The sequence below is a fragment of the Sminthopsis crassicaudata genome, chromosome 3 (genome assembly GCF_048593235.1).
Source record: "Sminthopsis crassicaudata isolate SCR6 chromosome 3, ASM4859323v1, whole genome shotgun sequence".
Classification (NCBI taxonomy): Eukaryota; Metazoa; Chordata; class Mammalia; order Dasyuromorphia; family Dasyuridae; genus Sminthopsis; species Sminthopsis crassicaudata.
Window position 1 is genome coordinate 183,300,849 of NC_133619.1, and position 13,805 is coordinate 183,314,653.

General features: G+C 34.9%; 1 long non-coding RNA gene across 2 annotated transcripts in view; it reads right to left on the reverse strand.

Annotated features, from left to right (window-relative positions):
* Positions 1-3,333: 3,333 nt before the first annotated feature.
* The window catches only part of LOC141560912 (uncharacterized), a 506,908-nt gene continuing 496,436 nt past the window's right edge, over positions 3,334-13,805 (reverse strand). For both annotated transcript variants that reach the window (XR_012487892.1, XR_012487895.1), the window contains one exon: positions 3,334-3,441. This is a non-coding gene — a long non-coding RNA (uncharacterized LOC141560912). The remainder of the gene's footprint in view (positions 3,442-13,805) is intronic.

Sequence of the window (13,805 nt, forward strand, 5' to 3'; positions counted from 1 at the left end):
GTTGTTTACAGGAAACACACCTGAAATAGGGTGATACAACACAGAATAAAGGTAAAAGGTTCGAGCACACTCTACTATGCTTCAGGTGAAGCTAAAAAAGCAGTGGTAGCCATGCTCATCTCAGATCAAGCAAAAACAAAAATTGATTTAATTAAAAGAGATAAGGAAGAGCATTACATCTTGCTAAAGGATAACATAGATAATGAAGCAGTATCAATATTAAACATATATGTACCAAGTGGTGCAGCATCTAAATTGTTAAAAGAGAAATAAAGAAAGCTGCAAGAATAAATAGACAGCAAAATTATAATAGTGGGACATATCAACCTTGCACTCTCAGAATTAGATAAATCAAACTGCAAAATAAATAAGAAAGAAGTCAAAGAGGTAAATAGAATACTACAAAAGTTAGATATGATAGATCTTTGGCAAAAGCTAAATGAAGACAGAAAGGAGTACACTTTCTTCTCAGCAGTTCATGGAACCTATACAAAAATTAATCATATACTAGGACATAAAAATCTCAAAATCAAATGCAGTAAGGCAGAAATAATAAATGCATCCTTTTCTGACCACAATGTAATGAAAATTACATTCAGTAAAGAACCAGGGGAAAAATAGACCAAGAAATAATAGGAAATTAAATAATCTCATACTAAATAATGATTGGGTGAAACAGCTTATCATAGAAATAATTAATAACTTCACCCAAGAAAATGACAATAATGAGACATCATACCAAAATGTGTGGGATACAGCCAAAGCAGCAATAAGGGGAAATTTTATAATTCTAGAGACCTACTTGCATAAAATAGAGAAAGAGAGGGTCAACGAATTGGGCTTACAACTAAAAATGCCAGAAAAGGAACAAATTAAAAATCCCGAGACAAACATGAAACTTGAAATTCTAAAAATAAAAGGAGAGATCAATAAAATTGAAAGTAAAAAAAAAAAAAAAAAAAAAAAAAAAAAAAAAAAAAAAAAAAAACTATTGAATTAATTAATAAAACTAAGAGTTGGTTCTATGAAAAAAACAACAAAATAGACAAACCCTTAGTAAATCTGATTAAAAAAAGGAAAAGTAAATTGTTAATCTTAAAAATGAAAAGGGAGAACTTGCCACTAATGAAGTGGAAATTAGAACAATAGTTAGGAGTTACTTTGCCCAACTTTATGCCAATAAATTTGATAACTTAAATGAAATGGAAGAAAAACTTCAAAAATAGCTTGCCCAGATTAACAGCAGAAGAAGTAAATAATCTAAATATTCCCATTTCAGAAAAAGAAATAGAACAAGTTATTAACCAACTCCCTAAGAAAAAATCACCAAGACCAGATGGATTTACATGTCAATTCTACCAAACATTTAAAGAACAACTAACTCCAATGCTAAATAAACTATTTGAAAAAAAATAAGAATTCAAGGAGTCCTACCAAATTCCTTTTATGTCACAGACATGGTACTGATACCTAAACCAGGTAGGCTGAAAAGAGAGAATGAAAATTATAGACCAATGTCTCTAATGAACATTGATGCTAAAATCTTAAATAAAATATTAGCAAAAAGATTACAGATAATTATCCCCAGGATAATACACTATGACCAAGTGGGATTTATACCAGGAATGCAGGGCTGGTTCAATATTAGGAAAACTATTAGCATAATCGACTATATCAACAACCAAATTAACAAAAACCATATGATCATCTCAACAGATGGAGAAAAAGCATTTGGTAAAATCTAACATACATTCCTACTAAAAAGCCTTGAGGGTATAGGAATAAATGGATTATTCCTTAAAATAATCAGGAGCATATATGTAAAACCATCAGTAAACATCATAAGTAATGGCGATAAACTGGAACCTTTCCCAGTAAGATTAGGAGTGAAACAAGGTTGCCCATTATCACCATTACTATTCAATATTATACTAGAAATGCTAGCCTTGGCAATAAGAGCTGAGAAAGAGATTAAAGGAATTAGAGTAGGTAACGAGGAAATCAAGCTATCACTATTTGCAGATGATATGATAGTATACTTAGAGAACCCCAAAGACTGTTAAAAAGCTATTAGAAATAGTTCAGAACTTTAGCACAGTTGCAGGATACAAAATAAATCCACATAAATCCTCAGCATTTTTATACATTACCAACACAATCCAACAGCAAGAGATACAAAGAGAAATTCCATTCAAAATAACTGACTACTATAGTATAGAAATATAGCTACCAAGGGAAAGTCAGGAATTATATGAGCAAAATTACAAAACACTTGCCACAAAAATAAAGTCAGATTTAAATATTTGGAAAGACATTAAGTGCTCTTGTGTTAAGTTCTTACTAAGTGTTAAAATGGTAGTTAATAATTCTGTAATTCACACATTTGGTTCCAGCCTTTAAGGGGAGTTTACCCCTTTAAACTTCAGAGGAGGAGTTTACATATGAAAAGGAGTTTACACAAACTTTAATACAAGCAAGTTCATTGGTTGAAGTAATTTTCCCACAAGCCCTTGATTTCTAACACACCCATTCTCTGGGAGGATAAAAAAAGACAACATTGATCAAGAAGTGAGTCTACTCTAGGACAAAGTTGGGATGGCTCTCTGGAGGAAGAAGTGTCTAGTCTGGGATTGAGTTGAGACAGCAGATCTCCTCCCAGAGAGTGATCAGCAGTTTCTGGAGACAACAGAACATTACACTCTTGGATAGGCAGAGAGAATATAATCTAAATGACAACACTCCCTAAACTAATCTATTTATTTAGTGCTACACCAATCAGACTCCCAAGAAACTATTTTAATGACCTAGAAAAAATAACAACAAAATTCATATGGAAGAACAAAAGATCGAGAAATTCAAGGGAATTATTGAAAAAGAAATCAAATGAAGGTGCTCTATCTGTACCTCAGCTTGAACTATATTATAAAGCAGCAGTCACGAAAACCATTTGGTATTGGCTAAGAAATAGATTAATTGATCAGTGGAATAGTTTAGGTTCACAGGACAAAATAGTAAATAAAAATAGCAATCTAGTGTCTGATAAACCCAAAGATCCCAGCTTTTGGGATAAGAATTCATTATTTGATAAAAACTGCTGGGAAAACTGGAAATTAGTATGGCAGAAACTAGGCATGGACCCACACTTAACACCACATACTAAGATAAGATCAAACTGGGTCCATGATTTAGGCATAAAGAAAGAGATCATAGGGGCAGCTAGGTGGCACAGTGGATAGAGCACCAGCCCTGAATTCAGGAGGATCCGAGTTCAAATCTGTTCTCAGACACTTAACACTTCCTAGCTGTGTGATCCTGGGCAGTCACTTAACCCCAGCCTCAAAGAAAAAAAAAAAAAGAAAAAAAGAAAGAGACCATAAATAAATTAGAGAAACATAGGATAGTTTACCTCTCAGACTTGTGGAGGAGGAAGGAATTTGTGACCTAAAAAAGAAATAGAGATCATTATTGATGAGAAAATAGAAACTTTTGATTACATCAAATTAACAAGCTTTTGTACAAACAAAACTAATGCAAACAAGATTAGAAAGGAAGTAACAAAATTGGGAAAACATTTTTACAGTTAAAGGTTCTGATAAAGGCCTCATCTCTAAAATATACAGAGAATTGATTCTAATTTATAAGAAATCAAGCCATTCTCCAATTGATAATTGGTCAAAGGATATGAACAGACAATTTTCAGATGATGAAATTAAAACTATTTCCACTCATATGAAAGAGTGTTCCAAATCACTATTGATCAGAGAAATGCAAATTAAGACAACTCTAAGATACCACTATACACCTGTCAGATTGGCTAAGATAACAGGAACAAATAATGATGAATGTTGGAGGGGATGTGGGAAAACTGGGACACTGATGCATTGTCAGTGGAGTTGTGAAAGAATCCAACCATTCTGGAGTGCAATCTGGAATTTTGCCCAAAAAGTTATCAAACTGTGCATACTGTTTGATCCAGCAGTGCTACTAGGGCTTATATCCCAAGGAAATACTAAAGGGAAAACAACCTGTATGTGCCAAAATGTTTGTGGCAGCCTTTTTTGTAGTGGCTAGAAACTGGAAAGTGAATGGATGCCCATCAATTGGAGAATGGTTGGGTAAATTATGGTATATGAATGTTATGGAATATTATTGTTCTGTTAGAAATGACCAACAGGACGAATATAGAGAGGCTTGGAGAGAATTACATAAACTGATACTGAGTGAAATGAGCAGAAGTAGGAGATCATTATACACTTCAACAACAATACTGTATGACGATATATTCTGATGGAAGTGGATATCTTCAGCATAGAGAAGATCTAATCCAGTTTCAATTAATCAATGATGGACAGAATCAGCTACACCCAGAGAATGAATACTAGGAAATGAGTATAAACTGTTTGCATTTTTTTTCTTTTTCTTCCCAGGTTATTTTTACTTTCCATATCCAATTATTCCTTTGCAACAACAACAACAACAAAATTCGGTTCTGCACATATATATGGTATCTACGATATACTATAACATATTTAATATGTATGGGAATGCCTGCCATCTAGGGGAGGGAGAGTAGGAAAGGAGAGGAAAATTCGGAACAGAAGGGAGTACAAGGAATAATGTTGCAAAAAATTACCTATGCATATGTACTATCAAAAATGTTACAATTATAAAATTAATAATAATAATAAAAAAAGATTTCCCTCAGATCACTTAGGTAAGGCAATTAAAAGACTCAGTACCAGAGTAGTAAGTTAATTCAAAAAGGGGTGGGAAGGCCAAGTATGTAGTTTTAGGAATTGGAAAGAAAGGCATTAATGAGGCAGTGTTAACCAAATGTGCTCTATTCCTAGGACTCAAGGTGTGTGTTCTGAGTTCTCTTTAAGACTAGCTCATACTCCTTGCCATATATGTATGGTTCTGTACTACTAAATATTATCTATAGTCAAAAGGATGTCAAAAAATTACAATTGAAGGGATTTATGAGCTTCTAGGAACAGCAAGAAGTTCTCCCACTTCTCACATCCTTTTTTTTTTTTTTTTAATTCATTTTTCCAAATTATCCCCTCCCTCCCTCCACTCCCTCCCCCCGATGGCAGGTAATCCCATACATTTTACATGTATTACAATATAACCTAGATACAATATGTGTGTGTAAATACCATTTTCTTGTTGCACATTAATTATTAGCTTCCGAAGGTATAAGTAACCTGGATAGATGGACAGTAGTGCTAACAATTTACATTCGCTTCCCAGTGTTCCTTCTCTGGGTTTAGTTATTTCTGTCCATCATTGATCAACTGGAAGTGAGTTGGATCTTCTTTATGTTGAAGATTTCCACTTCCATCAGAATACATCCTCATACAGTATCGTTGTTGAAGTGTATAGTGATCTTCTGGTTCTGCTCATTTCACTCAGCAGCAGTTGATATAAGTCTCTCCAAGGCTCTCTGTATTCCTCCTGTTGGTCATTTATTACAGAGCAATAATATTCCATAACCTTCATATACCACAATTTACCCAACCATTCTCCAATTGATGGACATCCATTCAACTTCCAGTTTCTAGCTACAACCAAAAGAGCTGTCACAAACATTTTGGCACATACAGGTCCCTTTCCACTCTTTAGTATTTCTTTGGGATATAATCCCAATAACAGCAATGCTGGGTCAAAGGGTATGCACAGTTTGACAACTTTTTTGGGCATAGTTCCAAATTGCTCTCCAGAATGGCTGGATTCTTTCACAACTCCACCAACAATGTATCAGTGTCCCAGTTTTCCCACATCCCCTTCAACATTCATCATTATTTGTTCCTGTCATCTTAGCCAGTAGTGGTATCTCAGAGTTGTCTTAATTTGCATTTCTCTGATCACTAGTGATTTGGAACACTCTTTCATATGAGTGGAAATAGTTTCAATTTCATCATCTGAGAATTGTCTGTTCCTATCCCTTGACCATTTATCAATTGGAGAATGGTTTGGTTTCCTATAAATCAGGGTCAGTTCTCAATATATTTTGGAAATGAGATCTTTGTCAGAACCTTTCCTTTTAAAAATATTTTCCCAATTTGTTACTTCCCTTCTAATCTTGTTTGCATTAGTATTGTTTGTACAGAAACTTTTTAGTTTGATGTAATCAAAATCTTCTATTTTGTGATCAATAATGATCTCTAATTCTCCTCTGGTCATAAATTCCTTCCTCCTCCACAGGTCTGAGAGGTAGACCATTCTCTGTTCCTCTAATCTATTTATGATCTCATTCTTTATGCCTAAGTCATGGACCCATATTGATCTTATCTTGGTATATGGTGTTAAGTGTGGATCCATATCTAATTTCTGCCATACTAATTTCCAGTTTTCCCAACAGTTTCTTCCGAATAATGAATTTTTGTCGCTAATGTTGGTATCTTTGGGTTTGTCAAAGATTAGATTGCTATAGATGTACCCTTTTTTGTCCTTTGTATCTAATCTGTTCCACTGATCTACCATTCTATTTCTTAGCCAGTACCAAATGGTTTTGGTGACTGCTGCTATATAATATAGCTTTAGATCAGGTACACTTAGACCACCTTCCTCTGACTTTTTTTTCATTAGTTCCCTTGCAATTCTCGACCTTTTATTCTTCCATATAAATTTTGTTGTTATTTTTTCCAGGTCATTAAAATAGTTTCTTGGGAGTCTGATTGGTATAGCACTAAATAAATAGATTCATTTGGGGAGTATTGTCATCTTTATTATATTCGCTCGGCCTATCCAAGAGCACTGAATATCTTTCCAATTATTTAAATCTGACGTTATTTTTGTGGCAAGTGTTTTGTAATTTTTCTCATATAATTCCTGACTATTCTTTGGTAGATGGATTCCCAAATACTTTATACTCTCAACATTTGTTTGGAATGGAATTTCTCTTTGTAGCTCTTGCCGTTGCATTTTGTTGGTGATATATAAGAATGATGAGGATTTATGTGGATTTATTTTGTATCCTGCCACTTTGCTAAAATTCTGAATTATTGCTAATAGCTTTTTAGCAGAGTCTTTGGGGTTCTCTAAGTATACCATCATGTCATCTGCAAAGAGTGATAGTTTGATTTCCTCATTTCCTACTCTAATTCCTTAAATCTCTTTCTCGGCTCTTATTGCCGAGGCTAGCATTTCTAGTACTATATTGAATAGTAATGGTGATAGTGGGCAACCTTGTTTCACTCCTGATCTTACTGGGAAAGGTTGCAGTTTATTTCTATTGCATATTATGCTTACTGACGGTCTTGAATATATGCTCCTGATTATTCTAAGGAATAATCCATTTATTCCTATACTCTCAAGAGTTTTTAGCAGGAATGGATGTTGGATTTTGTCAAATGCTATTTCTGCATCTATTGAGATGATCATATGGTTCTTATTAATTTGATTATTAATATGGTCAATTATACTAATAGTTTTCCTAATATTAAACCAGCCCTGCATTCCTGGTATGAATCCTACTTGATCATAGTGTATTATCCTAGGGATGATTTTCTGAAGTCTTTTTGCTAATATCTTATTTAAGATTTTAGCATCAATATTCATTAAGGAAATTGGTCTATAATTTTCTTTCTCAGTTTTTGATCACCTGGTTTAGGTATCAGTACCATGTCTGTGTCATAAAAGGAGTTTGGTAGGACTCCTTCATTCCCTATTTTTTCAAATAGTTTATATAGCATTGGGGCTAATTGTTCGTTAAATGTTTGGTAGAATTCACATGTAAATCCATCTGGTCCAGGGGATTTTTTTCTGGGGAGTTGATTAATAGCTTGTTCTATTTCTTTTTCTGAAATGGGACTATTTAAGCAATTTATTTCCTACTCTGTTAATCTAGGAAGCCTATATTTTTGGAGGAAGTCATCATTTCACTTAAGTTATCAAATTTATTGGCATAAAGTTGGGCAAAGTAACTCCTTATTATTTCTCTAATTTCCTCTTCATTGGTGGAAAGATCCCCCTTTTCATTTGTAAGACTAACAATTTGATTTTCCTCTTTCTTTTTTTTTGATCAGATTTACTAAAGGTTTATCTATTTTATTGGCTTTTTCATAAAACCAACTCTTGGTTTTATTTATTAATTCAATAGTTTTTTTTTTACTTTCAATATTATTATTTTCTCCTTTTAATTTTTGTATTTCAAGTTTAATTTTTGGTTGGGGGTTTTTAATTTGGTCTTTTTCTAGCCTTTTAAGTTGCAAGCCCAATTCGTTAATCTTCTCTTTCTCTATTTTCTTCAAGTAAGCCTCTAAAGATATAAAATTTCCCCTTATTACTGCTTTAGCTATATCCCACAGATTTTGGTATGATGTCTCATCATTGTCATTATCTTGGGTGAAATTATTAATTGTTTCTATAATTCGCTCTTTCACCCAGTCATTCTTTAAGATGAGATTATTCAGTTTCCAATTACTTTTTGGTCTATTTATCCCTAACTTTTTACTGAATGTAGCTTTTACTGCATTGTGGTCTGAGAAGAAGGCCTTTATTATTTCTGCCTTCCTACATTTAATTTTGAGATCTTTATGTCCTAATATATGGTCAATTTTTGTATAGGATCCATGAACTGCTGAGAAGAAAGTATATTCCTTTCTATTGCCATTCAGTTTTCTCCAAAAGTCTATCATACTTAGTTTTTCTAATGTTCTATTTACTTTTTTAAATTTCTTTCTTGTTTGTTTTGTGGTTTGATTTGTCTAAATCTGAGAGTACAAGGTTGAGATCTCCCACTATTATAGTTTTACTGTCTATTTCTTCTTGCAACTCTCTTAACTTTTCCTTTAGGAAGTTAGATGCTATACCACTTGGTGCATATATGTTTAGTATCGATATGGCTTCATTATTTATGCTACCTTTCAGCAGGATATAGTTTCCTTCCTTATCTCTTTTAATTAGATCATCTTCGGCTTTTGCTTGATCTGAGATAAGGATATCTACTTCTGCTTTTTTGGCTTTACCTGAAGCGTAATAGATTCTGCTCCAACCTTTTACCTTTACTCTCTCTATATATATATCTCCCTGATTTAAGTGTGTTTCCTGTAAACAACATATTGTAGGGTTCTGATTTTTGATCCAGTCTGCTAACTGCCTTCACTTAATGGGAGAATTCATCTCATTCACATTTACAGCTAAAATTACTAATTCTGTATTTCCTGCCGTCATATTATCCCCAGATTATGCTTTTTCCCTTGACCCCCTGAACCCCTTCCCCAATATTCAATTTATAGACTCTCCTTGTGACGCACAGCCCTCCCTTTTTTTTTTAGTATCCCTCCCCCCTCCCTCCACGTCCTTTCCCTTATTCTCCTTTTCCTTTTCCCTTTTCCTCTCCCCCCTTTTAATGAGGTGAGAGAGAATTCTCTGAAAAACAAATATGACAATTATTTACTCTTTGAGCCTCTTCTGATGAGAGTAAGATTTTCACAATGATTCTCCCCCTCTCTAAATTCCCTCAGATATGGTGTATTTTCTATGCCTCTTCCTGGGATGTAGTTTCCCTCTTTTTAACACTCCCTCCCCTTTTTCTGATAGTACCCCCTTCCCTTTACTACACCCCCTCCCCTTTTTTTTCTTTTATATCAGTAAAATCAAATTATCCATGTGTACTTTCTATATACCCTCAACAGAGATATAGTTCTCAAGGGTTCTGTGTACCTTTTTCTGTTTCTCTTCAGTCTTGTGGATGTAGATCAAATTTTTTGTTTAAGTCTGGTTTTTTTTCTTAGAAACATATGGAATTCCTATATTTCATTGAATGACCATCTTCTTCCATGGAAAAAGATGCTAAACTTAGCTGGGTAGTTTATTCTTGGTTGCAATCCTTGATCTTTTGCCTTTTGGAATATCAGGTTCCAGGCCCTTCTATCTTTTAATGTGGATTCAGCCAGATCTTGTGTGACCCTTATTGTGGCACCTTGGTATTTAAATTGTTTTTATTCTAGCTGCTTGCAGGATTTTCTCCTTTGTGTGGTAATTCTGCAGCTTAGCCACAATATTCCGTGGTGTTCTTTTTTTAGAGTGTTTTTCAGAAGGTGTTTGATGAATTCTTTCAACATATACTTTCCCCTCTGTTACTATTATCTCTGGACAGTTCTCTTTGATAATTTCCTGTAAAATAGAATCTAGGCTCTTTTTTTGGTCATAGTTTTCAGGAAGTCCAATGATCCGCAGATTATCTCTCCTAGATCTATTTTCCAGGTCTATAGATTTTCCCAGTAAGTATTTGACGTTGTTCTCCAGCTTCTCATTTTTTTGTTTTGTTTGACTGATTCTTGGGTTCTCAATGAATCATTCATTTCTATTTGTTCCATCCTGACTTTTAAGGAGTTATTTTCTTCATTCACAGTTTTTAGTTCTTTTTGTAAATGCCCAATTTCATTTTTAAATGAGTTATTTTGCTCTATTGAATTTTTTTCCATTTCCCTAATTTTTTTTTGAGAATTATTTTCTTTTTCCAATTCAGAAATCCTATTTTCTTGGGACTTTTTTATCTTCTCCAATTCAGAAATCCTACTTTCCTGTGATTTTTTTACCTTTTCTAATTCACTAATTTTGTTTCCCTGTATCTGCTGTGAATTCTTTATTTTTTCCAACTCCAATTTCATATCTTCTCTTTCCTTTCCTCATTTTTCTTCAAACACTCTTAACTTTTTAATAGCCTCTTCAAGGAGAGAGTTATGTGATGGGGAGCAGGAACCGTTCCCCTTTAGGTTGTTATCTGCTGACTCTCTGCTGTTAACTTCCTCGGGGTTTGATACCCGCTCTTTCTCTGTGTAGAAGGAAACTATGTTTTTTTTTTGGCTTCTTGCTCATACTTAAAAAATCTTTTGGGGTCTGTTCCTGGGGTAGGAAATTATTTATTTATTTCTTTACCAGCTTCCTCCCAGACTGGATGGATGCAGAGGCCCCTGTGCCTGAGCAAAGAGAGAGCTCTGGGAGAGAGTTCCCCACCCCCTCCCTGGAAGTGCCTCAGAGGTGATCAGCACTGCTGTGCTTTGAGGGCGCTGTGTTTTAGCGGCTTCCCTGAGGTTGAGACTGAACGGTAAAGGCGACTCAAAGCCTAGCCTATGCATCCTGGTGGGGCGTGGATGTCTGCAGCAGGTGACGTGAAAAGCCCCTGCACTCAAACTGGAAGTGTCTGCCAGGAACCGAGGTCCCTAGTTCAAAGGTTCTGCTTCTCTGGGACTTCCGTTCCACAGCCTCCAGCCAGCCGAGCCAGGCACTATGAGTTACCGCCCCGCCCACTCTTCAATCTCATAATTACCCCGAGGTAAAAGCCTGGATTGCCTATGTTGGCCACAGCCCCAGTGCCAAGATCTGCTGAGTCACCCCTGGGATCCGGGAAGATCCAATCTAGTTTTAAATTTTAAAGTGGCTTATATTTCTCCTCTGAACTGCTGTTTTATAAGCAGAGAAGAGCTAACAGCCTGTGCTAGATTCTTTTATGTCAGTGGATTCTCTGATCCCAGAGCCCTCCCCAGTGCGACCGGCGCAGTGTTCCACTACCCCACCGTCTGCACTGGCCTCTCTTCTTCCTCCCCTGGGAGCTGACCTTTCCTGCTGAAACTCCAGATTCTCTTCAGCTGGTAAGTCGTGCTTCCAGTCCTTGTGGATTCTATCAGTCCAACGCTATTTCTGAGGCTGATTAAATCTAGTTGGTTGTGAGGGAAGAAAGGAGCTTACACTGTGGCGTGTATCTTCTCCGCCATCTTGGCTCCGCCCCCCACTTCTCACATTCTTATCCTAGATTTCACGAATCTGTTTTAAATGGGAATGTCTAAAGAAAATGAGATTTCTCTTTCCTTCTAGTTGACTTTCTCCTTGGTGTTCTTTATCTACTGTTCCCCCTCCTTGTTAGAATTATTGACTTGTCAATGATTTCAGTTTCTTTGTTTCCTGATCCCTAACCAATCATTAACTTATAATCCCTCTAATTCCTCTATGGATGCAAAACATCCTTTACTCTAATAGGATCATTCATTCCCAGGTTTAACTTGACTCTCCATTTATTGACTAGGTAGCCTATTTCTCTGATGCACTCCCATCCATACTCTAGTGTGCAACCTGAGTCAAAGAAGCCTGATTTAATAGTTTTCAGCAAGGTAATAATTCTTTGCTAGTTGTTATAAAATTGAAAGCTCTAGCTGGGAAGGAACTATAATTCAGTTTTACCTTGCATTTTCTGTTCTAGCTACAAAGTGATCCCTTTGTTCTTTGGTGACCTATACCCTCAGAAAACTGAAAACAGGTATCCTGTAGTACAAGTAGTGGCAGCTAGGTGACACAACAGATAGAGGATTGGACCCAGAACCAGGAAAATCTGAGTTCAAATCTAGTCTCAGACACTTTCTAGCCAATTTACCCTGGTTGAGTCACATAACATTTTTTGCCTCAGTTTCCTTATCTGCAAAATGAGGTGGGAAAGGAAATGGTAATTCATTCATATCTTTTCCAGGAAAACCTTATATGAATTCAGGAAGAGTTATGCACAAGTGAAAAGAATTCAACAATAACAAGAAGAATAAATAAAACTATTTAGCAGCCACTTGGAGATATGAAAATGTTGTACAGAAAGAAGACAGGGCTGGATTTTTAAAGCTACAAAGTCATTTTATACTGAATTGAAATTCAATTTCAGACAGAAACTAAGTGAAATTTGGAGCTATTGACAAAGAAAGAATGTATGGATTAAAACAAAGGGATTCTATATATCTGGCAGGATTATATATAATCAATGTTATATATAATCAATAATTTGTCAACTTCTTTTCCCCAAACTGGTCCTTTTAGCTTTACACATGTAATCACGCTCTCAGAGCTAAAGAAGGTTTAGTGAGGTCCTACTGAAAAAGAAAACTACAGTAACCTCAAAAGTTTCCAATACCTCAAAACTGTCCCTTTTAGATACTAATTCTGAAATGCCCCATAAATCCTTACAGTGTTTATAGTGAGTTTTCTAAAGATAGCTACTTCAATGGAGTAGTAATAGATCTGGAATTCAAATTCTGCTTCAGAAATGTCTTTAATCATGTTTCTGATCATGTTGCTTAACCTTTTGTTTACTTTACCACCATAAGTCTAATGGTGATAATTAGTATTCTCAAATTTCGAATTTCAGGTATAGTGTATGTATATTATTTATTTATTTATTACAAAATAAACTAATCACTATTCTGAAAATAGTTACAATGAAGAAAATAAGTAACCATTATCTTAGTCATCATCCATCTTCCAGGCTACTGTCCCCTTCTTTTCAATACTTTGCTCTTTTTCAATATAGTTTATAAATTAGTTTATCTTTTGAACCACTGTGAAGCCTGAGTATTTCTCTAATGTCTTTGCAGGACATCTCCTTGAGAAAATTGGTGCTCCCTGGGAAGAAAAAAACAGCCTACAATAATTTCATCTTCTAAAACTATTGTTGTTATTATGGTTAATGAGTTGAGTTTGTTTTGGTTCTTGTATTTATTTATATTCTTATTGCTAGCACATTGTCTATTTGCCTTTAATAAATATCTTTTGATTAGTAATGATGATGACAACTAACATTTTATTTCACTTGAAGACTTATTATGAGCTATATACAAACTTGATATTATTGTTTAGTCACTTTTTGTCATATCCAAATTATTGTGAAACCTTTTGAGGTTTTCTTGGTGAAGATACAAAAGTGGTTTGCAGTGTCATTTTCTAAATTATTTTACAAATGAAACAGAGTTAATTTACTTGCTCAGGGTCACATAGACAGGAAGTGTTTTTGGCTATATTTGAACTCATGATGATAACTCTTT